Source organism: Leopardus geoffroyi, chromosome X, assembly GCF_018350155.1.
Source record: "Leopardus geoffroyi isolate Oge1 chromosome X, O.geoffroyi_Oge1_pat1.0, whole genome shotgun sequence".
NCBI lineage: Eukaryota > Metazoa > Chordata > Mammalia > Carnivora > Felidae > Leopardus > Leopardus geoffroyi.
In genome coordinates, this window is record NC_059343.1 from 117318889 (window position 1) to 117345055 (window position 26167).

Below are 26167 nucleotides of genomic sequence, written 5' to 3' on the forward strand. Positions count from 1 at the left end.
TTCATTGGCAAAGTGAATTTCTTCCTCTGTGAACCTCTCTTATACTTTTGAACCATTTTCAAGTCAGGTGTTTGGGTTTTTTTATAAATGTATAGGAAATTTTTGTTTTACATTAATAACATACATATGTTAGATATGAACCTTTTATCTGTAATAGGTACTACAAATACATTTTTCTCTATTATTTGTCTTCTGATTTTACCTTTATTTAGGCCATATGATTTTATTTTAAGTACTCAATTATGCCAATCCTTCCTCTATAGTGTCTGGGTTTCCAGTTTGAATGGAAAGTTTTCTTGACTCTTAGATTATACATAAGTTTTCAAAATATCTATATTAATTTTATTTTAACATCTTCATCTTTAAACCATGCAGAATATTATTTATTTTTGTGTGATAGAGGAGTACAAACTTATTTTATCCTTTCTTTTTATTATTTTTTATTAAAATTCCAGTTAATTAACATACAGTATAATATTAATTTCAGGTGTACAATATAGCGATCCATCACTTCCATAAATCACCTGGTGCTCATCACAAGTGCCCTCCTTAATCCCCATCACCTATTTCACACATCCTCAACCCACCTCCCTTCTGATAACCATCACTTTGCTCTCCATAGTTAGTGTTTGTTTCTTGGTTTGCCTTTTTTTTTCTCTTTGATCATTTGTTACGTTTGATAAATAAATTCCACATATGAGTAAAGTTATATGGTATTTGTCTTTCTTTTACTGACTTATTTCGCTTAGCAAAATACTTTTACTGACTTATTTTGCTTAGCAAAATACATTCTAGCTCCATCTATGTCATTGCAAATGGCAAGATTTCATTCTTTTTGATGGCTGAGTATATTCCATCATATATGAATCTATATACATATATATATAATCTTCTTTATCCATTCATCAGCTGATTGACACTTGAGCTGTTTCCATAATTTGACTATTGTAGACAATGATGCTATAAACATTGAGGTGCATGTATCCCTTTTTTAATTTTTAATTGTTAATTTTTATTTTTTTAAGTCTATTTATTTTGAGAGAGAGAAAAAGGCCATGAATGGAGGAGGGGCAGGGAGAGAGAAGAGAGAATCCAAGCTCCAACCTGTCAGAGTAGAGTCTGACGTGGGGTTCAATCTCACCACCCTGGGATCATGAACTAAGCTGAAATTAAGAGTTGGACGCTTAATGAGCTGAGCTACCCAGGTGCCCCAATTTTTTTAATTATTTATTTATTTTGATTTTTGAGAGAAAGAGCATGAGCAGGGGAGGGGGAAGAGGGAGAGAGAAAATCTCAAGCAGGCTCCATGCACAGCACGGAGCCCAATGTAGGGCTCAATTCCACTAGGATCATGACCCGAGCCAAAATCAAGAGTTGGATGCTCAACTGACTGGCGCCCCTGCATGTATCCCTTTAGGAATTAGTCTTTTTGTATTCTGTGGGTAAGTACCTAGTAGTACGATTGCTGGATCGTAGGGTAGTTCTACTTTTAACTATTTGAGGAAAGTCCATACTGTTTTCCACAGTGGCGGCACCAGTTTGCATTCCCACCAATAGTGCAAGGGGGTTCCCCTTTCTCTACATCCTCACCAACACCTGTTGTTCCTTATGTTATTGATTTTAGCCATTCTGACAGGTGCGAGGTGGTATCTCATGGTTTTGATTTGTATTTCCCTGATGATGAGCAATGTTGAGCACCTTTTCGTGTGTCTGTTGGCCATCCAGATGTCTTTGTTGAAAAAGTGTCTATTCATGTGTTCTGCCCATTTTTTATTTGGATGGTTTGTGTTTTGGGTGTCGAGTTGTATAAATTCATTATGTATTTTGGATACTAACCCTTTATAAGATACGTCAGATATCTTTTCCCATTCCATGGGTTGCCTTTTAGTTTTGTTGATTGCTTCCTTTGCTGTGCAGAAGACTTTTATTTTGAGGTAGTCCCAATAGTTTATTTTTGCTTTTGTGTCCCTTTCCTAAGGAGACATATCTACAAAGAAGTTCCTATGGCTGATGTCAAAGAAGTTACTGTCTGTGTTCTTTTCTAGAATTTTTATGGTTTCAGGTCTCATATTTAGGTTTTTGATCCATTTTTATAACATTAAATTTTTTTAACATTTATTCACTTTTGAGATACAGAGAGAGACAGCACGAGCTGTCTCCAGGGGCAGAGAGAAAGAGAGACACAGAATCCGAAGCAGTCTCTGGGCTCCGATCTGTCAGCACAGAGCCTGTATGATCATGACCTCAGCCGAAGTCAGACACTTAACTAAGCCACCCAGGCACCCCAGTTTTAATCCATTTTGAATTTATTTTTGTGTATGGTGTAACAAAGTGGTCCGTTTTCATTCTTTTTCATGTTGCTGTCCAGTTTTCCCAACATCATTTGTTGAGAAGAAGTTCTTTTTCCCATTTAATATTCTTTCCCAATTTGTCAAAGATAAATTGACCATATAATTATGGGTTCATTTCTGGCTTTTTATTCTGTTCCATTGATCTATGTGTCTATTTTTGTGCCACTACCATACAGTTTTGATTAGTACAGCTTTGTAATATAACTTGAAGTCCAGAATTGTGATGCCTCCAGCTTTGTTTTTAATTTCCAAGGTTTCTTTGGCTATTTGGGGTCTTTTGTGGTTCCATCCATATTTTAGGATTATTTGTTCTAGCTCAGTGAAAACTGTTGTCTATATTTTGATAGGGATTACATTAAATGTGTAGATTACTTTAGGTAGAGTAGACATTTTAATAATATTTCTCCTTCCAGTCCATGAGCATGGAATGCCTTTCCATTTCTTTGTCTCATCTTCAATCTCTTTCATCAGTGTATTATAGTTTCATAGTACAGGTCTTTCACCTCTTTTATCTTTGGTTAGGTTTATTCCTAGGTATCTTATGGGTTTTGGTGTAATTATAAGTTTAATTGTTTCCTTAATTTCTCTTTCTGCTGCTTCATTATTGATATACAAAAATACAACAGATTTCTGTACATTGATTTTTTTATCTTATGATTTTACTGAATTTGTTTATTCTTTCTAGCAGTTTTTTGATGAATTCTTTTGGATTTTCTACATAAAGTATCATGCCACCTGCAAATAGTGAAAGTTTGACTTCTTCCTTGACAATTTGATGCCCTTTATTTCTTTTTCTTTTCTGAATGCTGTGGCTATGCTTTCCAGTACTATGTTGAGTAACAGTGATGAGAGTGGACATCCCTGTCTTGGTTCTGACCAAAGAGGAAAAGCTCTCACTTTTTCCCCGTTTAGGATGATATGAGCTGTGTTTTTTTCATATATGACTTTTATTATGTTGAGGTATGTTCCCCCTCGAAACTGCTTTGTTGAGGGATTTATCATGAAATGGGTGTTGTGATTTGTCAATGGTCAGATGGCTCCTATCCTTTCTCTTATTGATGTGATGTATCGTGTTGATTGATTTGCAAATATTGAACCATTCCTGCAACCCAGGAGTAAGTTGCACTTGATAGCGATGAATGGTTTTTTTAATGTATTGTTGGATTTGGTTTGCTAGTATTTTATTGAGAATGTTTGCATCCATGTTCATCAGAGATACTGGCCTGTCGTCCTCTTTGTTAGTGGTGTCTTTACCTGGTTTTGCTCTCAGGGTAATTCTGGGCTCATAGAAGAATTTGGAAGTTTTCCTTCCTTTTCTATTTTTTGGAATAGTTTGAGAAGAATAGGTATTAACTCTTCTTTAAATGTTTGGTAGAGTTTGCCTGTGAATCCATCTGGCCCTGGACTTTTATTTGGTGGATGTTGATTCAATCTCCTTGCTGGTTATCAGTCTATTGAAACTTTCTATTTGTTCCTATTTCTGTTTTGGTACTTTATATGTTTCTAGGAATTTATCCATGTCTTCAAGGTTGTTCAATTTGTTGGCATATTGCTTTTCACAATATTCTCTTATAATCCTTTGTATTTCTGTGGTGTTGGTTGTTATTTCTGCTCTCTCTTTTGTGATTTTATTTATTTGAGTCCTTTCTCTTTTCTTTTTATTATGTCTGGCTAGAGGTTTAACAGTTTTACTAATTTTTTTGAAATAACAAGCTGCTGGTATGTTGATCTATTCTATTGGTTTTTTCATTTCTATATCATTTATTGCTGCTCTAATATTATTTTCCTTCTGTTGGCTTCAGGCTTCAATTGTTGTTCTTTTTCTAGCTCCTTTAGGTGTAAGGCTAAGATGTTTATTTGACATTTTTCTTGCTTCTTCAGGTCGTCCTGTGTTGCTACCTATTCCCTCTTAGGACTGCTTTTTCTGTATCCCAAAGTTGTTGGACTATCATGTTTTCATTTTCATTTGTCTCCATGTATTTTTTTAGTTCTTTTTTGATTTTCTGGTTGACCCAGTCATTGTTTAGTAGCATGTCATTTAACCTACATATATTTATGGTCTTCCAGATTTTTTTCTTGTGGTTGAATTCTAGTTTCATAGTGTTGTGGTCAGAAAAGGTGCATGCTTTGACTTAAATCTTTTTATATTCATTTTGTGACACAATATGTGATCTATTCTGGAGAATGTTTCATGTTCACTTGAAAAGAATGTGTATTCTGTTGTTTTAGGATGGAATATTATGAATATATCTGTTAAGTCCTCCTGGTCCAGTGTATCATTCAAAGCCATTGTTTCCTGGAGCACCTGGGTGCCTCAGTTGGTTAAGTGTCTGACTCTTGATCTTGGCTCAGGTCATGATCTCATGGTGATAAGATCGAGACCCAAGTTGGGCTCAGCACTGGGTATGGAGCCTGCTTAAGATTCTCTCTCTCCTTTTCCCTTTTCCCCTCCCTAGCAAGTGCTCTCTCTCTCTCTCTCTCAAAAAAGGAAATAAACAATCCAAACTCAACAAGTCCATTGTTTCCTTATTTATTTTCTTTTTAGATGATTTGTTTATTGTTGTAAGTGGAGTGTTAAAGTCGCCCACTATTATTGTATTATTGTCATTGAGCTCCTTTATGTTTATTAATTATTTAAAATTTAAAAAAATATTTATTTATTTTTGAGAGAGACAGAACATGAGTGGGGGAGGGGCAGAGAGAAGGAAACACTGAATCTGAAGCAGGCTCCAGGCTCTGAGCTGTCAGCACAGAGACTGACACAGGGCTCAAACCCAGGAACCATGAGATTATGACCTGAGCCAAAGCTGGACACTTAACTGACTGAGCCACCCAGGTGCCCATTATTAATTATTTATATATTCGGGGTACTATCTTATTGGGTACATACATATTTACAATTGTTGTATCTTTCTGTTGGATTGTCCCCTTTATTATTATATAGTGCCCTTCTTTGCCTCTTGTTACAGTGTTTGTTTTAACGTCTAGTTTGTCCAATAGAGTATTGCTACTCAGGCTTTCTTTTGATATCCATTTGCATGATAAATGTTTCTCCGTTCTCCTCACTTTCAATTTGCAGGTGTCTTTAGGTCTAAAATGAGTCTCTGATAGGCAGTATATAGATGGGTCCTGTTTTTTATACATTCTGACACCCTATGTCTTTTGATGAGAGCATTAAGTCTTTTTACATTCAAAGTAATTATTGATAGATATGTATTTATTGCCAACTTATTACTTGTTTTGTGGTTGTTTCTGGAGATTTTTTCTGATCCTTTCTTGTCTTTCTTTTATGCTTTCCTATTTTCTTTAGTGCTATATTTGGAATTCCTTCTCTTTATTTGCATATTTACCAGTGGTTTTCTATATATGGTTACCTTTTGGTTTATATGTAACCTCTTCTGCAAATAGCAGTCTATATTAAGTTGATGATTGTTCAAGTTTGAACTCATTCTTTTCTCCTCTCTTCCTCACTTTTTAGATATATGTTATTACATTTTATATCCTGTTTTGTGAGTTCCTTGACTGATTTTTACAGAAATATTTATTTTTTTACTGCTTTTTTGTTTCCTGCCTTTACACTATCAGTTTTGGTTTCTCCTTCTCACTCAAAGAGCCCCTTTAATATTTCTTGCAGGGCTGGTTTAGTGGTCGTGAATTCCTTGAGGTTTTGTTGGTCTGGACAACTCTTTATTTCTTCTTCTATTCTGATTTATAGCTTTACTGGATAGAGTATTCTTGGCTTCAGATTTTTCTCATTCAGCACTTTGAATATATCATGCCACTCCCTTCTGGCTTGCCAAGTTTCTGTGGAGAGATCTGTAGCTAGCCTTATGGGTTTTCCCTTGTAAATTAATGACTTATTTTATCTTTCTGCTTTAAAAATTTTTTTCTTTATCATTATATTTTACACATTTAATTACAGTATGTCTTGCTGTTGGTCTGCTTTTGTTGATTTTTACAGGAGTTCTCGGTGCCTCCTGGATCTGGATGTCTGTTTCCTTCCCCAGATTATGGAAGTTTTCAGCTGTTATTTCTTCAAATAAATTTTCTGCCCTCTTTTCTCTCTCTCCTTCTATGACTCCTATAATACAACTGTTATTATATTAGATGGAGTCATTGAGTTCCCTAAGTCTAATCTGGTTTTGCATAATTCTTCTATCTCTGTTTTTTTCAGCTTCATCACTTTCCATTACTTTGTCTTCTAGGCATTAATTCATTCCTCTGCTTCTTCCAACCTACCATTTATTGTATCAAGTGCGTTTCTAGTCCCATTTATTGCACTCTTCGTTTCTGATAGTTTCTTTTTTTTAACTCTTTTATCTCTCTGGTAAGGGTCTCACTGATAGCATCTATGGTTTTCTCAAGCCTTGTGATCATTGGTTTAAATTCTCCATCAGGCATGTTACTTATATCTGTTTCACTTAGATCTCTGCCATGGCCTTACCCTGTTCTTTCACTTGGGATAAATTCTTCTGTTTTAGCATTTTGTCTAAGTCTCTGCCTTCTTCTTTGTGTTAGGAAAGCCAGTTATGTCTCCTACTCTTGAAAGTAAGGGCCTTATGAAGAAAAGGTCATGTAGTGCCCAGGGCCTGGAGCTTCAGGAAGTGTCTCAGGTGTGTGCTGCATGCCCTTTGCTATTGTGTCCTGGCCAGTCATAAGCAGAGGCTCTCCTTGTTTGCTGTAGGCAGTGTTTGGTCACTGACCTGAATGTAGCAAGTTTTAATTAGGTGTGCTCTGGTCTGCTTGTGAAATGAAACTTGTCCCCACCTCCACTAGAACTGAGGCACTGCAAAATTCTGGCTGGGAGAGGTGTTGTGGGCAGGAGTTTGCACTGGTCTTCTGGGAGAGGGGCCTGCTGTGCTGGGACTGAGGCAAGTGTGACTGAGAAGGGCAGTTCTTCCAGAGCACAGGGAGTGGTGCTTTGGTGTTAGTAAGTTAGGCTGCCAGTGTCAATGCCGTGCTGCTTCCCACAGGTGGCTCTGTGTTTATGCTGAGAGGTGGGTGAGGGAAATGATGCTGGCCAGCTCCTTTGTTCTCAAAGAGGTGCTCCATGAATGTTTCAGAGGCACACTCTGAAAATAGTGAATAATCTCCCCCATTGAGTGCCCCAGGCACTCTACAGATGCTGTCTCCACACTGTATGCACCTTGCTTCTTTGACTGCCTTCTCTCCAGGAGCAGCTCAGTCCTCTCTGGGCTCTATCTAAGCCATGCCCACTGATCTATAAAAGTCCAAGCTTTAAGCCCTGCTGGTTGCAAGAACTCATAAAATTCAGCCCCCTTGTTTTCCAAGCCAGTGGCTTTAGGGAAATGTCTTCCTAGTGCATTCTCCTGTGTGCTCCTCTCTCTTTTCCTTCTCCATGACCATGGCTCCCTCACTCCATAGCAACTGGGATCCGTTTCTCCCCTAAACCATGTCTCCAGACTTCCTACCTTCTTTATAGTGGTTCTTGCTCTTCCTTTAGTTGTGGAGTTTGTTCTGTTGGTCTTCAGATCTATTTCTGGGGTATTTAGGATGATTTGATAGTCATCTGTTGTGTTTGTGGGACAAGGTGAGCCTAGGGTCCTCCTACTCCATTGCAATCTTCCTCTATTTTATCCTTTCTGATAAATGTAATTAGTAAATGTATACTATATTACTAAGAAAATAAAAAATAGAGTAAACCGCCCCCTTATTTTGAGTTCAAATCCAGCTCTGAAACTTACTAGCTGTTGCCTTGAGAAAGTCACTTAATTTATATGAACTTCTCTTTCCACCTTTATAAAAAAGAGATAATAATGTCAGCATCACAAGAGTTTTGTTAGAATTAAGTAAGATAATGTGTATCGAACACATGGACCAGCATATAGTCAGAGGTCAACAAATGATAGCGATGATGGCTATTATTTATGTTTCTCTGAAATGCTTTTGCCTTGAGCACATTTAGGAATGCTGATAAGCCCAACCATGTTGTGCATCATGGCTCACTTTGATCTTGTATCTTTAGCATTCTTTTTACTCTACAATGCTCCTAAAGTTAAAGAAAAATACTATTTTAGGAATTTGACCTCAAAGATATTATCAAGTAGATAGAATGATACCGAGGTGAACATCAGAGGACAGACTAAAGTGGCCTAGATCCACTTCTTACAGAAATACTGCCTTTTGTAGAGCAAGATCTGCTAGAAGTTCCTGCTTCTGGAAAATATGACAAAGATATTAATAAATGTGATGACTTGGGGAGCAAACATGTTTGAGACTCTGAATCTCCAGAGTATTTGAGGGAAATGCTTTGCTGTATACGGCCTAGAGGAATTAACCCAAAGGATGCCGACTTGGGTTCCACTCATGCTCCAAATTCCATCACTGACAGAATTGGGATTTGTAGTCAATGCTAAGTGCCCTGAGAGATCATTTCTTATTTCTCAGGAAGGAGAAATAGCTTTCCAAAGCAGTTACTTTAGCTGACCAACATTTACCACTGATCACAATCTATGCCAGTAACTTTACGTAAGGTATTTCCATATATCAATTTGTTTAATCTACACTATAGCTTGAGACAAAAGTATTATTAATACTATTTGATAGATGAGGAAATTAAGGTGCCAAGAAGTTAAATAACTTTTCCACAGTTGTACAGCTGATAAATGGCAGATCTGGAATTTGAACCTAGGCAATATGGCTCCAGAGTCCATGTTCTTAATTACTACTCTATGGTGGTTATTGTATAATACTCTCTTGGAAACTAAGCAGTCACCATAATTACCTTCTGTAGGCTAAATAGATGAAGGCAGTATTTTAACTGTTTCCTCACTTGTTAATTTAGACCAGGAGTTTTAATAGTTTTTAAAGTCTTTGAATATTTAAAAATAACCACTGAAAAATTGATAAAATAAAATAAATATAAAATAATAAAACAAAATGAATAAAATATATATCAGACTAGGATATGCTAAGACATTTGAATGGGATTGTGTTCTACCCACTTGTAGCAGTAAAAGATGATTTACTACTAGAGAAGATAGATCTATCTGATATACCTAAGAATTCAGATAGACTTTAGTATGTTTATTTTATATTAAAGTCAAATTTTCAAATCAGTGGTGAAACAATGATCTGTTTAGTAAACTGTGGTGGTATAATTGGTTTTCTATATGATGGTAAACATCTGATAATAATCTCACAACATGTAGAAAACATTCCAGGTGGATTAAATATCAAAACATGAAAATTCAAAGCCATGAAAGTACTGGAAGAAGGTCTAGGATATGAGCATTATAACTTTTGACATCCCTGAGAATGACAAACAACTCAGGAGTCATAAAGAAAAGGTCTGATAGGTTTATCTTCATAAAGCACGCACGTGCACACACACACACACACACACACACACACCTGTAGATTGCCAACTACCATAAATAAAGTTTGATAAACAAAGACAGGTTATACATTTAGTACAAATAAAAATTATTTTCAATAATATTCAATGGAATATATTCAATGAATATATTCATCTGCTTGGGCTGCCATAACACAATACCACAGACCAGATGCCTTAAGCAACATAATTCATTTTCTCACAATTCTGGAGCCTGGAAGTCTGAGATCAGGGTTCCAGCATGGTTGAACTCTGGTGAGAGCTTTCTTCCTAACTTGTAGATGGCCACTTTCTCACTGTGGCCTCATATGGCAGAGAGAGCGTAAGCTCTCCAGTGTCTCTTCTTATAACAACACCAATCCTAATGGATCGTGGTCCTACCCTTATAACCACATTTAACCTTAATTATTTCTTTAAAGACCCTATCTCCAAACACAGCCACACTTGGAGTTAGGGCTACAACATATGAATTTGGGAGGGAAACAAACATTCAGTGAATATTAAAACACATATGTATATTTCTACAAATCACCATGAAACCAGAAACAAGCTAATGAATAATCAGGCAAAGGTTGTAAAGGGATAATTCATGGAAAAAAACATGCAAATGACTAGTAAACACATAAAAAGTCACTTAATCTCATTTATATTCTAGAAAATGCAAATTCTTCTCATTCATATTGACAAATATATAAGTTATTCTTACACACACTCACAAAATGATATTAATGGTAAGTGATTCCCTTGGTTTGCTTGGTGCCAGATGCTATGCTAAGCACTTTACCAGAATTTTTTTATGTCATCATCAAACATGGAGATATGCATCCAAGCTGTGGATGGGGAACTTAAGACCCAGTGAGGTGAGGTCAGATACTTTGTTCAAGGTCACAATTTTACTAACGGTAAAACTGGGCCAGAACCTAGATCTAGATCCCTCATTTCTGTGTCACCTCATCAATGACAGTAACAGCAAACACTCTTACTAGGTAGCATGTATTTAATTTTATAATATCTTAATAAGGTAGCTATTATATGATTATTATCTCCGCTTTTCAGATGAGAAAATAGAGGCAGAGAGAGTAAATGACTAACAATCAGTGGAGTCAGAATTCAAACCCTGAAGGCTGACTCTGACACCCTCGCCCTAGACTCTAGGCTCTAATGCTAAAAAGCTAACACACTGCTTAGGAAGGTTTAGAGTCTGAAATAGAAATTTGCCTTTGACCTTCTAATTTTTTTATGTTTATTTATTTTTGAGAGAGAGAGAGGGCACGAGTGGGGGAGGGGCAGAGGGCAGAGAGAGGGCCACACAGAATCGGAAGCAGGCTCCAGGCTCTGAGCTGTCAGCACAGAGCATGACATGGGGCTCGAACCCAAGAACTGCAAGGTCACAATCTGAGTCAAAGTCGGATGCTTAACCGACTGAGCCACCCAGGCGCCCCTGCCTTTGACCCTTTTAACAAACTGTATTTCTTTCAGATGTATCCACAGTCAGCCATGTTAGTTTGCACTGTCACACCTTAGGATGCGTTATCATTGGAGGAAAAACAATGGTTCTCATTGACAGGATTAAAACTGTAGGGAAATGTCAAAAGTTGTTAATAACGGGAAACTGATTTTCTCTTCCAATGAGTAAAGGAGGGGAAAGTGAAATTTCATAATTTTCATTTAGACTGCAGTGCATTCTCAATGATCTCCCTGCAACTTTCTGCGTTAGCTCAGTGTTAGTAAATACTGTGCCAGCGATTGAACAGCATCCGTAGATGGTTTTTATATGGAGAGCGACAAATATTTCTCACCTACATATGACAGAGGTGGCAAAAATACCCCTGTAGTCTTTGTGCTCTCTAATCAGTTCCGAACAAAGTTAATTTGAGACATTTTGGAATGAGAGGCTGGGGTTTTGCCAAATAGCAATCATAACAAGCATTACCCTTTTGCTGCTGACAGGAAGGTTTAAAAATCCCATCATGTCCCAGTTTCTCAGCAGTTGATAAAGGTTAATAAAACAGGATTTGGGGAAAGCAGTGTTTCTACATTTGTTATGTTCTTAAAGGACAATTCTTGTTAGTGCCCCATGGCTCCGTCCCTGAACTTTTCTCATATTCCAACTGGAGCCTGTCCCTTTTCTCTGCTTTACATGGGCCATTAAACCATGGACAGAGCTCTCTGATAGCCAAGGAGAAGGAAGCTGCCCTATAAAAAACAAAACAAAACAAAACAAAACAAAACAACCCCTGATCTGGTGACAGTAAATAGGAGGAGGAGAAAAGATTTGAACCAAAGTCTCATAGGAAGTCTCATCTGGTTTCACAAATGCCGAGGAATTTCCTCTAGGATGGGACGGCACCATATCTCCTTTAACAGGGTCAATATGGGGGTGCCAGGGTGGCTCAGTTGGTTAAGCCTCCAACTTTGGCTCAGGTTATGATCTCACAGCTTGTGAGTTCGAGCCCTGTGTCGAGCTCTGCGCTGACCGCTCGGAGCCTGGAACCTGCTTCGGATTCTGTGTCTCCCTCTCTCTCTGCCCCTCCCCCACTTGCACTCTATCTCTCTCTCAAAAAATAAAAGTGTTAAAAAATTAAAAAAAAAAAAAAACAGGGTCAATACGTTTCATGCTCCTACTCCTTAGCAATTGATACTTCAATGTAAATAACACTGTTATCTTAAAAAGTATTATTTCAATTTTCAAATAGCTTGAGAATATGCTTTCAGATAATTTCAGAGTAATTATCATTTCTTCTGACTTACTTTATCTGAAATTCAGTTTTTCCATCTTCAAAATATATAAAAAATGCTTATCTCTCAGATTTGGGGGACAATTAAAAGAAATATTGCATATAAAATTCTTAGCATACTGCATCGCATATAATAAGTAATAAATGTAAGCTGTTATTATTACTTTTATTATATTTGCTATTATTATAAGGTAGTTTAATAGCCTCTTATATGAGATTCATGCAGCAAACAAAATACATATGAATCTCAACAACTCATTTGGAAAAGATTCCTCATTCTATCTTTGTAGACAATATGAGGAAATATAAACATGACCAGGTTTCTCGCTGGCTGAATATACTTGATTAGATAGTAGTTCTGCTGGAGAGAGGTTTCTAATGGTATGTCACAGGACTCTAGCCTGAGCCCTGTCCTGATTATCATTATTATCAGTGATTTAGATAAAGAAGTTGAGTATGTAGTCATCAAATCAACAGATAATGCAAAGTTGTAAGGGGCAACAAGTAGTTTAGATCAGTGAATCAGAATCGAAAAATAGATTGAAAGACTGGGATGGTGGACTAGATATATCAAAATTAAATTTAATAAAAACTGATGTAAATCTATGGCCTTGGGATCAAAACCCAGTGCACACATCCATGTTGGGAGGCACAATTTTATAGAGGCACTTGTGGAAGACATCTGGTTTTAATGTCAGTGGGAAACTCAGTATGAGTCACAGTGTAATCCATGTCATTTTCCCAAAGAACAAATGCCATCTTAGGCTGCATAACGAAGAGTATTTTGTCTAAAATGAGAGCGATAGTAACTTCACTCTGCTCAACAGTAATTAGCAATCTACTCATTTTGGAGGGGGGGTGCAAATGTTTAAGAAGAATAATGAAAAATGAAGATTAGTCAGAGTGGAATTATTTTCAGAAATGGTCAAGGGAATTGGAGCTGTCTAACCTGGAGGGGAAAGGCTGAAAGTGGCGCCTGTCCTTCTGAAGCTTTGTAATGTGCAAGATTGCTAGATGTTTACAATTAAGAATATAGTCCTGCCTTTCTGTTACTCTCCACTTAGGAGAAACACATAAAAAGGAAGACATAATTATTAAAATTCCTAAGTGTGAGTGCTATGAAGACCAAATCCAAAAAGGCTAGATAATGATAATAGTATGTAAGTTGGATCCTACTTTATTTTATGTTGCCAGGGAAGGCCTTCTGATGAGGTAGGTTTTGAGCTAAAAACTGAAGGATGAGTGAGTGGGGTAAAGCTATTCTAGGAAGGAAGAACCACAAGACTAACAAAAACAGTGTTACTGCTTTGTTCAAGGAATAAAATGTAGACCAATGTGGATATGCACGCGTGTGTGCGCGCACACACACACACAACACACACGCATACACACACACAAAATGTAGAAAATACATAGTGTTTTCTGTGGGTTTTTTATTTAAAAATATAATTTAAAATATATATTATATATTTTGAAGAACAAACCATGCTAGTATATATAACTTCATTTTTTAACAACTTCTGAATATTTTTCCGTATTGTGGATATACCTCACTTTATTTGTTTATCCCTCTATTCAAATTTCTATTCCTCTGTTCAAATGTTCTGTCCATTTTAGTCCTCCCACCCAAGCTTTAATGAGGTATAACTGAAAACTAAAATTGTAAGATATTTAAAGAGAACAACATGAGGGTGCCTGGGTGGCTCAGTCGGTTAAGTGTCTGACTTTGGATCAGGTCATGATCTCATGGTGTGTGGGTTCAAGCCCCAAATGGAATTCTGTGCTGACAGCTCAGAGCCTGGAGCCTGCTTCGGATTCTGTGTCTCCCTGTCTCTCTGCCCCTCCCCCACTTGCACTCTGTCTCTCTCTCTCTCAAAAATAAACATTAAAAATATTTTAAAAAGTAAAAAATGATGAGGACAACATGACAATTTGATATATGTATACATTATGAATAGATAGCCCCCATCCAGTTAATTCGCACATCCATTACCTCACATATTTACCTTGTGTGTGTGTGTGTGTGTGTGTGTGTGTGTGTGTGCATGTGTGTGAAAACGTTTAGTTCTGTTCTCTTGGGAAGTTTCAGTTACACGATGTGATGTTATCAAATACAGTCACCATGCTAGACATTAGATCTGTAGAACTTCATCTTGTAACTGAAAGTTTGTACCCTTTTACCAACCTCTCCTGATTTCCTCCACCCATTCTTCATGAGAATAGTCACTTAATCTAGATGAGTCAATGTTCCATTACCACTGTCTGTAATAGTGCTAGAAACATAGTAGGTGCCGAGTTAACATTTACTGAATGAATGAATTGGTCGGTAGAAGAAATACATTAGAGAGACAGTATATTTAAATGGTTGGGTGAATATAACTGAAATTTTAACTTCTTCCAAGTGAACTTGAACAAGTTACTTTATCTTTCTGCGCCTCAGTCTTCTCATTTGTAAAATAGAAATGGTAACAATAGCTATCCTCCAAGAGTCACTGTGCAGATTAGAGAATGTTTGCAAAAGTTCAAACACATTAATTAGCATGGTAAGTGATTAAAGAAGGCAATTGTTATCATTATGGATATCACATAAAGTGGCAGGAGTCACTGGAAAACCAGAACGTAGTAATCTTCCTAGCTATGGCAAAAATGCATTTTCCTATCAATCAAATTATGTGGATCAGCCAATGCAGTGATCGTGCAAATTATTATTGCCACAGATTGAACCCTTTGACGTAGAAATATTAAGATATTGTATTTAACAAATATTCATCGAGGGCCTACTCTGTGTCAGATACTGTTGAGCAAATTTATGTCAATGATTTTCTGTAAACATTTTTTTGCAACCTCTTTGGATGTTTCCAAACAAAGGTGAACCAGCATGGCGGGGGAGGAATCCTGAAGTGTTGGGCATTTGAGGAGAGAATGAGGATGAACACATGTGCAGTTTTGTGAAGTTTCTATAGTACTCTTTGTTCAGCTTATACTTTAAAAGCATGATGGATGGAACTGGAAAGTGTGATGCTAAGTGAAATAAGCCATACAGAGAAAGACAGATACCATATGGTTTCACTCTTATGTGGATCCTGAGAAACTTAACAGAAACCCATGGGGAGGGGAAGGGAAAAAAAAAAGAGGTTAGAGTGGAAGAGAGCCAAAGCATAAGAGACTCTTAAAAACTGAGAACAAACTGAGGGTTGATGGGGGGTGGGAGGGCGGGGAGGGTGGGTGATGGGTATTGAGGAGGGCACCTTTTGGGACGAGCACTGGGTGTTGTATGGAAACCAATTTGACAATAAACTTCATATATTGAAAAAAAATAAAAAAATAAAAGCATGATGGACTTTCAGCTTAGTGTAGCACTGTGATTTCCATAATTGTCATATTCCATGGGTAGAGTGACTAACTGTCCCAATTTTCCCAGGAATAAAGAAGTTTCTGGGACATGGAACCTCCAATTTTAAAACCAGGGAAGTCCCAGAAAATTGGGTAAAATTGGTCATGCTATCCATGAGGGTGTGTATGTGTGTATGTATTTACATATATATATGCATATTTCAATCTAGGTGCCATATTTAGATTGAGATTCAGGTGTGTTAGATCCTATGATAGGCATAAATGTTTATATCCCCAAGTCTCCGTAAATAACATCTATTTCAGAAAACTTTCTAGAAAACAAAAGTAATCATGAGGTGCTATTTTAATTTCTTTTGAACCATATCATATCATCATATTTTTAGGAGCTCGTTTCTCAAGGCCAACTACCAAAAAGTCTTAAGCAGCCAAAATTTTAATGACAATCATGGGGCTCATAGAAAGTGTTCATCTTCCTTACCCTCTATCCCTATCCCTGAATAACTGAGCAGGAATTTGCTGAAGAATAGAAACGATTCTTTATTTATGCCATCTGACAGATAATGGGAAAGCTTGCATATACATGGTCACTTTGGAGGCTGGGCACTTTTCCTCATTTTCATTATTCGCATATCTGTAACAGGCTGGTGCAAAAACGTGAGACCACTTCATCATTTTCATTAATCAATGCTGTTACCTTTACTTAAAGACTTGGTCCATTAACTTAAGCTCATTGTGATGAAATCTTGAGTCTCCCCAGAAGAATGAATCTGTGTTCTGTTATGTGAAAAACAGCCCTATCTCCAGGTCTACCAAGACATATTTGTGTATTTTCTTCCATTACATCTAGATGACAAGGTGTGGGAATTAGATCGAGGGATTTTATAGATGGAGTGATTTTATATTTGGTAATTAAAAAGGTATGTATCACAGTGCATGGAGATAAGCAGAGGTATAATAATTTTAGTAAGAAATATTACTGTCTGTTGTTGTCACCTCTTTGTATATTTTGGTTACACTCTCCTGCCGCCCTGACCTTGATGTCAGCAATGTCATTTGAGTACTACAGACTTCTTGCAGATAGACAGATAACTTGTTTGTGATTATATCCTCAGCACTTATCATGGTGCTTGGCAAAACGTGGTATTCATGACATGTTTTTTTTTTAAGTATTTTTTTCGTTTTTGTTTTAATTACAGTTAGTTAATATACAATGTAATATTAGTTTCAGGCATACACTCTAGCAATTCAGCACTTCCATACAACACCCAGTGCTCATCACAAGTGCATTCCTTAACTCTCATCACCTATTTAACCCAACCCCCCATCTGCCTCCCCTCTGGTAACCATCAGTTTGTTCTCTATAGTTAAGAGTCTGTTTCTTGGTTTGCCTCTCTCTCTCGCTCTCTTTTGTTCCCCTTTCCTCATTTGCTTTGTTTCTTAAATTTCACATATGAGTGAAACATAACATGTTATATAAATAAATAAATAAATAAATATTGGAATGATTTGCCAAGAATGACAAGCATTAATGCAGAAACATGCAAATTCAACATAGCTATCTATACACAGTTACATACACAAAGCGTTGAATGCCCCCAGTGATCTCATTAAATCTCAGGATTTCACCAGGGCCAATTCTAGTGGTTCTGTTTCTGGTTTTCTTATCAGGTCACTATAGAGAAATAATACTGATAAGAATAAGAATAAGAATGGTAATAATAATATCTTTGTCTTCTGACATTAATTCATTCAACAAATGTTGACAAAAGACCTACTATGTGCCCATCTTTTTTTGGTGCTGTGATACAATAGTCAATATGATAAAGATCTTGCTCTTAAGAAGATTCAAGTCTTTATCTTCCTTTTGAGCTCCACCTCCATCATTTTAAGTGGAAAATAAGTATCTGAGCCTAAATGTGCTACTGTAAGCCCAAACTCAAAATGTTTAAAACTGAGTTCACCTCAGGGCCCCTGGGTGGCTCAGTTGGTTAAGTGTCCAACTCTTGATTTCAGCTCAGGTCATGATTTCATGGGCCTGAGATCGAGCCCTGCACCAGCATGGAGCCTGCTTAGGATTCCTTCTCCCTCTCTCTATCTATCTGTCTCTGTCTCTGTCTCTCTGTCTCTCAAAATAAATAAACATTTAAAAAACTGAGTTCATCTCTTCCCACCAAACCAAACCCTCCTGTGATATTTCTTTTAATAGAAATTCTATGATGGCATTGATCACGCCTATCTTGTTTTCTGTGTATAAACTAGTGCTTAGTACAGAATCTAGCCCTTAAAAGGTTTTCAATAAATGTTTCATTCAAGGTCATGCCTTATATGTCATCAGAGTCAAGATATGTGGCTTCTAAGTTCCCATAATCTCCTCTCCACATCTTCTATAACAGCCTTCACAGACGTTGTATCACATTGTTTATGTATGTGTTAGACTGTAAGTTCTTTGGGAATAGAGATCATCTACAATCTACGTCATTTGTCTTTACCATAGATCCCAGCATTTGTAAACCCACAGTAAATGCTTATTAAATTCAGTAGTGTTCAAAATATCTTAGTTTATTATGGCTCAACAATTTCTTAAGTAATTCTAGTGGCCCTGTTTTTTGGTAATTCTGTAGAGTCACTCTAGATAAGTAATAACAGTAATAGTGATTATGACACATGCTAAGTGCCAGGCATAGTGCTAAGTGCTTTTCTTGGTTACCTTATAAAATCCTCCTCAAACCTTTCATTGCATCCATCTTAAAGATGAGAAAACTGAGACACAGATAGGTTAAGTGACTTACTTAAAACTGCATAGAGTTAGGAATCAAATCATTATTAATTACCTGGTTACATAGCTCCACGACATGTATTCATATGTAATTCTTCACTGAAGAAACACGTTTGTTCCTACATAGATTGGCTTAACATAAGAGGAGTCCATTTGGATTCCAAGACACTCTTACTAACCATTCAGAGCCCAGAAGTTTTGCCAGATTCGGTACTGATAGACACTTGCTATGGTCTTGCAGTGAACCAGAAATTCTCCTGATGTTAGTTTGAATTTCACTTTACATGTAAACCACTAGAAATGAGCCATCCTCTTGCTTGTGAAGTCAGAGTGTGAGCCACTGATGCCCTAAGGCTATGCAGCAGGCAGTAAGCACCACCTTTATCAACTGTAACGCCTTTTGTAGGAAGAATTGGGGCTAGAGGATTATTCACAAATGCACTAAAAAAGGAGAAATTTGCTATGCTTCTGTGATTTCCTTGGACATGGACATTGGAGGGACTGAAAGATCATGTTGATTTAAAAGAAAAATAAACATCTGAGCAGCACACAACTAAGCAAGCCTTTTCACTACGGCATCTATGACAGCCTTTTGCTCAGCTCTGTGTAGTGAGAGGAAACTTGTACTTTGACTGAAAGGCGTTAGAGCATAAATACTTCTAACTATGCTCGGAGCTCTTTAAAATGCCCTCATTTAGGGTCAATAAAGCACAACTTTTATCTCTTTTACTGTGAGAATATATTTCGGTTGGAAATCGCTAAGCTCTTGCTGGAAATCTGGGTGTTTCGTGCCTAAACAGCACAAGGACCTGGCATTTTAAATAATTACTCTGATAAAGAATGTACTTGCTCAGTGCGCAATGCCAGGTGGACACGGAAGGCCACTGGAATGTACCTAATGACGACTGAAGATAAATGGCTCTAAGTCTATTGTCTGGGAAGTGTGTTGTGCTTTACTTTGATTAATGAACTTCCTCTGTGTTTTCTCCCTCCAAGCACTCACCAGACCCTAGCCCGAAGACTAGCACACTTCAGTGCCCTGCCCCTGTTTACCGCGTTGCACAATTCTTCATTCCCTGGACAGTTTCCTGCCTCTTTGCTTTTGTTTTCTGAGGGCTGCAAACCTTGCCCCTCCTGAGAAACACTTACACATTCATCAAGGCTTCATTCAAATGTTACCTCTTTGGGGAAGCCTCTAACGGACAACCCGCGATTGCAAAATGAGCTAATCCCCTTCTCTGGATCACGCTGGATTGATTGTTTCTGGTGTGGCTTCCCTGCAACAGAAAGGGCTAGTTTGTATGTGTGTGCACGTACATACAAACTAAATAATCCCCTTATTTATTTATATTACAACTTATTTAGGCAAGGATTTAAGACAACTAAAAGGTTGTACAAAAGGAAAACCAAAGAAGAAATAGGTGAGAGAAAAGTAGGAAATAATTGAATCAGGACACAAAACAGAGCTATGAGTGAGCCAGATGAGGTCTGGGATTATATTTTATCCATGATTATATTTCAATAACCCTACAAAGTGACTAGCATTTAGAAAACAACTCGCATGCAAAATTTAAATGCATTAAAAAATTATTTATTGATTACTATAGCCCTTGAATGCGCTAAACAATAATTTAGTACAGCATTAAAGCTTTTCCTATTTATGAACTGACCATTCAGTCACCAACACCATGACATGACCTGTCAAGCACTGGAATTTATCGCATTCATTTCTCCCAACAGTTCTCTTCATTTATGGACGTAGAACCAAAGGTCTGGAGAGACTAAGTCATTTGATCACCATCACACGGCTTACACGTTGGTGAAATCACCTCAGGACCTTACCCACAGAATGAAAAAAGGGAACGAGAACTCGGCATTCATTCAGCCCAGTCTTTCACATCATATTATTCTAAAGTAACTGTGAATGCAATATAGTCAAAGTCATATCTCATTTTAACTCATTCTAATTCTCTGGTGTTCTTTTCTTTTCAGGCTGTTCATAAACGGTCCAATTTCTGTGGAATATTTGTGAATTATTGAATGATTTGATTTATCTTGCTTCTCATATTTGTGAAAGACTCTGTGTCTTCTGTGTCCCTTACTTGCAGATCACTCAATTTGTCTCTCGCCTTCACAGTTGTAGCAAGACGTGAGCCACCTAAGTGGAGCATGTGGGTGTGGCCTTCATTGTGTGGCCTGTTACCAGAGCGTGTGGTAGGACCGCATGTCCTCCTGTCCCTCATTTCACTTCAGAGCGTGATCACTTCATCTACACCTGGAACACTGCTAATTTCCTTCCAATATCCACGGGATTTTGATCCACCTGAGAAAAGAGGCAGTAGCTGGAGGAGAGGGCAGGGAGAAGAGGAAAAGGCAAATGGATCGCAGTAGTACCAGGGAAAAGACCACCGAAAAACTGCAAAGGCAAAACAGAGGCATTTGTTTAGGCATCATTTTCAAATTACAGTTACCGAAAACAAAAACCGGAAGTTGCCTGGAGATGAGCTTCCACGTGCCGCACAGTTCATCATCAAGACATGAAAATAAATTCTCATGAGGCGATGACCGATTTCCTTGTTAATAGTTTCTTTGGGGGAACTAATCAGGACTGTTTAGGAATGTGGTCTCAGGATATTCTGACCCAGTCATCATTGTCATCAGCGAACTATCTTCAGGGGAATTTTCTTTCTACCAAAGAGCTGTTCCTTGAGCTTTTGAGAGAGTTTGATTTGCAAAGCTTCTATATAGAGAAGTGATTTTTAACCAGCCTCGGCATGAATCTTACAAGAAGATATCTTTCCTAGTCTACAATTATAATTCTCGGCCAGCTTATTGTTCAGTCAGTGGACTCTGAAAAGTAATGCTATATGTAGTACAACTTGTATTTTAAATAATGGAGCAAAATCATTTTGCTAAGTGAAATTACCCAGTTGCAGAGGGCACGTACTGCATGATTCCACTTATATGGGGTATTTAAAATAATCAGAGTGATGGGACAGCAGCGTGGTTCAGTCGATTGAGTGTTTGACTCTTGATTTCAGCTCAGGCCATGATCCCAGGGTCATGGGATGGAGCCCCTCATTGGGCTCCGTGCTGAGCATGAAGCCTGCTTGAGATTCTCTACCTTTCCCCCGTGCCCCTCTCTTGTGCACATGCTCTCTCTCTCTCACACACACACACACAAAGTAAAATAAAATAAAAAATAAAATATTCAAACTCAGAAGCAGAGAATATACTTCTCTGGTGGTTGCCAGGGGCTGGGGGGATGGAGGGAAAAATGAGAAGGTTGCTGTTCGACAGGTATAAAGTTTCAGTTATACAGATGAATGAGTTCTAGAAATCTGTACAACACCGTGCCTAGAGTTGACAACTGTGTATTATACACTTAAAATTTTGTTAAGATGGAAGGCCTCACGTTAAGTGTTCTTACCACAATAAAAAACATCCTTCTGTGAATTAAGAGCAGACTTCTCTGAATTGATCTAGTAGAATGTTTTCAAGTGAATGACATGTGTTAAAGCTCTTGGATATTTAATATTTCTAAACAGGATGCTTGTAGGTAGAGTGATTGGAAGAGTGGTTTAAAATTAGTAATCAGGGATTGTGTAATTAAAACAGAAAGAAGTTTCAACTCATTACCCTGGTTAATTGATGGTAAATTCTAGTCAAAAAAGGTACATGAATTTTGAATAATAACCCAGAAGACAGAAAATAAAAGATGAAGCATGCTGTCTTTTCTACACAGCTGGATTTTTTTGTGGTTATGATTTTTTTAAACATTTTTATTTGTTTTTGAGAGACAGAGAGAGACAGAGCACAAGCGGGGGAGAGGTAGAGAGAGAGGGACACACAGAATCCGAAGCAGGCTCCACGCTCCAAGCTGTCAGCACAGAGCCCAACGTGGGGCTCTAACCCACGAACTGTGAGATCATGACCTGAGCTGAAGTCGGACGCTTAAGTGACTGAGCCACCCAGGCACCCCTGTGGTTATAATTTTTTTTTTTTTAAAGAAAACGAATAGCTCTTGTGGGAGAAAAGTATGAAGGCTACACTTTACAGCTGTGATAAAGCATTCAAGATAATGAAAATAAGCAAGATTATTAGGAGAATAATAGATAGCCTAAATAAAAACCAGCTTTCTCTATATAATGCATTGAATCTCTGCATACCTAATTATGTGGTCACCTTAATTAAGGCAAAATTGTTTCTGAAAAAAGGCAAATATACATAATTTTTTAATGGTAGAGGGAAAAAACACATTTGTTTCCTTTTATAACATATTGTTTCTGTGATTGGTTGGAAATCGTTCATCTGATTTAGCAATACTGGGAGCACTCCATAGTTTTAGAATACTTTGAGAATCATCTTTTATTTTATAAGAAATTAATATTTTAAAAAATTATAGCAGCGAGTGAACAACTAAGATGTACTTATTAAAAAGTGCACAGTTGTCCCAATCACCATGTCAGTAATTAAAATTCCTGCCTGCCCTTTTACTGAACATGTAATGAGAGACTTTTAAAATTGCTGATAGTTTACCTACAGGATTTTGATTTTTCCCACATGATCCATTTAAATTTTATAACGTAAATCCAAATTTTAGGTCATTTTAAGTATTAAATGTGTGTTCGAAGGCCTCTAGCAGTATCTTAGGAGCTATTAGCTACTATCATACAAATATGTATTAGAAACCTTCAAAAACTGTTTTTTCTTGCCATGTTAATATGCTACAACATAGTCTAATTAGGTCCAGCCCATTTCCTTGGTTAAGAGAGAGCTATTTAGAAGAACAGTAACCATTTTGCTGTGCTAGGGTAACAGTTTTATAAGGCTTCATAAAGGTTCTCTTGGCAAAATCCCCAGCTGTAGTGGCAACGTGACCATCCTGTATTCATTAAACCTGCTTCTAGATTCGTTTCGCTGAGAGGCGAATGTGAGGCTGGATGCTCACCAGTAGTGGCTTTCCATGTTTTTCCCGTGATTTTTAGAGTTTGAGTATAGAGCCAGTGCTGCCAAAACCGGAATCAATGGGAGGTTTCTTAGAGGGACTCCTTTGATTCGATCCGTTCTCCTTTAGCAGTCACTTTCTGCGTGTCAAATACGGAGGAGCTCTCTCAGACAGAGATGTGGGGAAGAATCAGCCGCAGGCTCTGCTCTGAGGGAGCAGGGCCACAAAGGCAGGCTGTCTACGTCAACTCTCAGGGGTGCCGGGCACTGGATCTAGTCAGGTCACCTGGACACAGTAGACCCACTAAGTCAATTCATTGACTAAGCAATGCACATTTCCTGAATGGAGGAACAAATGTATTCCATAATGTAGGAGCGTGCAAATAAATGCTCTGAGAGGTCACAGACATGAGAGCTTTCTTCTAGCTAAGAGAGACTGTGGCTTGAATTTTGAGGAAGGCTTATCTGTTTTAGTGTAATACTGAAACAACATTTTTAAGATTTTCATATGACTCGAGTCATTAAAAACAACAGTGTGAAGTAGAAGTCTTTTATATCTTAGACTTTTGACAGTTATATTGAAAAAACACTTGTTCTTTGTTGTGGATATTTGATGATATGTCAGCAATTATTGAAAAGTTAAAGGAAATGTAGGAAATATAATAAGAGCGTAAGATCATAAAAAGACTATCTTCCTGCCTGGGTCAGACCCATGGGGAAGTAAGAGAATGATATCTAAGAGTATCGCAGTTTTCCTAATACCGATGTCAAAGGTAGAATGTCATCCCAAACATGGCAGTTTCTATTAACAACTCATTGTAGTTACTATTCATGGAGTTAGCCAAGCCCTTTTTCAGGCCCCATCACCTCTTAAGTTAATGAAATTTCATAAGATGGTCAATTTCCTCTTTCTTCCATATTCCCATCTTTAAGGTTAATTTATGTGAAACACTGTTCAAAACGTATGAATACATAAAGGATATACCATGAATTATACTCTTTTCTAAGTAGCTGAAACGCCTTTCATCATTTTTATAGAAGTTATCATATTCATTTATTCATTTCTTTCTATTCCAATTTATAACGTACTTACTATGTGCCAGGTACTAGAGCTACATATTGGGACCCAAAGACAAACAAGACAGATATAATATCTTTCCCAATGGAACTTATGGTCCAGTCAGAAATAGATGGACTTGGGGCGCCTGGGTGGCTCAGTCGGTTACACTTACGACTTGGCTCAGGTCATTATCTCGCTCGCAGCTTGAGTTCCAGCCCCGTGTCGGGCTCTGTGCTGACAGCTCGGAGCCTGGAGCTGCTTCTGATTCTGTGTCTCCCTCTCTCTCTGCCCCTTCCCTGCTTGCTCTCTGTCTCTGTCTCTCTCTCTCTCTCTCTCTCTCTCTCTCTCTCTCTCTAAAATAATAAACAATAAAAAATTTAAAAAAAAACAACAAATAGATGGACTTTATTAAGAGTGATGAAAGAAGGAAACATAGTACTGTGACAGAGGCCAACAGGGGCGGACTAGTTTAGATTAGTGGACAGAGAAGTGCTCTTTGAAGAGATGACATTTAAGCTGAGCTCAGAAAGATGAGGGGCTAGCCTCTCAAAAAGCAAAAGGAAGAATATTCCCATCAGAGGAAACAATGTATGCAAATATCCCAAGGTGGTAAAGAGATTGATATAAGAACAGAGAGAAAAGGCCAATGTTCAAAAAAATGGGAAAGTAACAGAGATGAGACCGGACAGAAGGGCAAGAGCCCAGATCATGCAGGTCCCTATAGGCCAGCATGTAGAGGTGGGATGATATTGAAGTCTTTTATGCAGAAGTGTATCCTGATAGGATTTAATTCTTAAAATTGTTCTGGATATTATAAGGAGAATAGATTAGAGGGAGGAAAGAGTTGAAGCAAAGAATGGGACGTGGCTAAGACTAGAATACTCGCTAGGGAAGTAGAAATGAATGGATTAAAGAGCTATCTGCAGGTGTATCTGATAGGGTGGTATAATTATATGTTTACTTGTCTTTTCTCCTCTTACAGCCTCAGGCCCTTTAAAGGGTGGGACTATGTCTTGTTCCTGTCTGTATTTCCCCTCCCAGCTGGTAATATCTAATGAAAAGAATTTTTTTTTCATAACCTGGGGTATCTGGGGCATGACAGACACTCAGCAAATCTTCAAGTAGATGAATAGTTTTGCCATCTGCTATCTTTAGTAGAATTCCTCCTTCTTTGCCCTAAAATTAATTTTTTTCATGCTTCAAGAGAACCCAACTGATTTTGATATACTACCATGTGATGAACGTGACCACATCCCCCTTCTCTGCCCCTCTTCAAGATCTTATAGACTTCAATGATCTGCTTGCAGGATTTTTATCTTTCAGATTGAAGCGAGAGACTCTTTTGATTCTTTTCTCATATGGCACTTCCTTCTTTTCACTGATCATTTCTGTTGCCTCCCTCTGGATTTTCTTCAGTTCTTTTATGTCTTATTTGAGATGTGGTAACACAATACTCCTGGTGTGAAGCACCACAGTCCTGTATGTCAGTTGAATGCTGGATTTTGTTTTATTCCAATATATTTTTTAATAAAGCCTAATACTTCCTAGACATATTTTGGTTCTAGGGAACAGGGCTCAAAGACC